The sequence below is a fragment of the Lathyrus oleraceus genome, chromosome 3, assembly GCF_024323335.1.
Source record: "Lathyrus oleraceus cultivar Zhongwan6 chromosome 3, CAAS_Psat_ZW6_1.0, whole genome shotgun sequence".
Classification (NCBI taxonomy): Eukaryota; Viridiplantae; Streptophyta; class Magnoliopsida; order Fabales; family Fabaceae; genus Lathyrus; species Lathyrus oleraceus.
Genome location: NC_066581.1, coordinates 69,387,640 through 69,388,487, shown reverse-complemented (window position 1 = coordinate 69,388,487; position 848 = coordinate 69,387,640). Strand labels below are relative to the sequence as shown.

Genomic DNA, 848 nt, shown 5'->3' with positions numbered 1-848 from the left:
ACTTTCTATTTTCTGGGCCAGAGCATCCACTTTTGCATTAACATGATCAAGACTACTTATCTCGTACATGCCCCTTTTTGTTTGAGGTTTTTCTACCATTGTTCGGTCGCTTCCCCACTGATAATGGTTTTGGGCCATGCTTTCGATAAGTTGATAAGCGTCAGCGTAAGGTTTATCCATAAGCGCACCACTTGCGGCGGCGTCTATTGTTAACCTTGTGTTGTACAAGAGACCATTATAGAAGGTATGAATTACTAACCAGTCCTCTAAACCATGGTGTGGACAAAGTCTCATCATGTCTTTGTATCTTTCCCATGCTTCGAAAAGAGACTCGTTATCTTTCTGCTTAAATCCATTTATCTGGGCTCTTAACATAGCTGTTTTTCTTGGAGGAAAATATCGGGCAAGAAAGACTTTCTTCAACTCATTCCATGTGGTGACTGAGTTGGAAGGAAGAGACTGAAGCCATCTTCTAGCTTTATCTCTTAACGAGAAAGGAAAGAGACGAAGTCAAATTGCCTCTGAAGTGACAGCATTAGCTTTAACAGTATCAGCGTATTGTACAAATACGGATAAATGAAGGTTTGGATCCTCGGTAGGATTTCCAGAAAATTGGTTCTGTTGCACTGCCTGCAACAGCGAAGGTTTAAGTTCGAAGTTGTTTGCTTCGATTGCGGGTGGAGCAATACTCGAATGCGGCTCATCTTGTGATGGAGCAGCGTAATCTCGAAGAGCACGAGCTGGTTCTGCCATCTCGGGTATCGGCGAAGGAAGGAGATTTTTGAGATCAGGAATTTCAATTGGAGGAAGATTGTTTGCAGCACAATACTCCCGAATTCATCGTAAGA

The 848-nt window shown here is 42.7% G+C and overlaps 1 non-coding gene across 1 annotated transcript; it reads left to right on the top strand.

The window, feature by feature from the left end:
• Positions 1-268: 268 nt before the first annotated feature.
• On the top strand, positions 269-375 carry LOC127133543 (small nucleolar RNA R71). Its single transcript, XR_007807504.1, has one exon. It is a non-coding gene; the product is annotated as a small nucleolar RNA R71 (small nucleolar RNA).
• Positions 376-848: the final 473 nt, after the last annotated feature.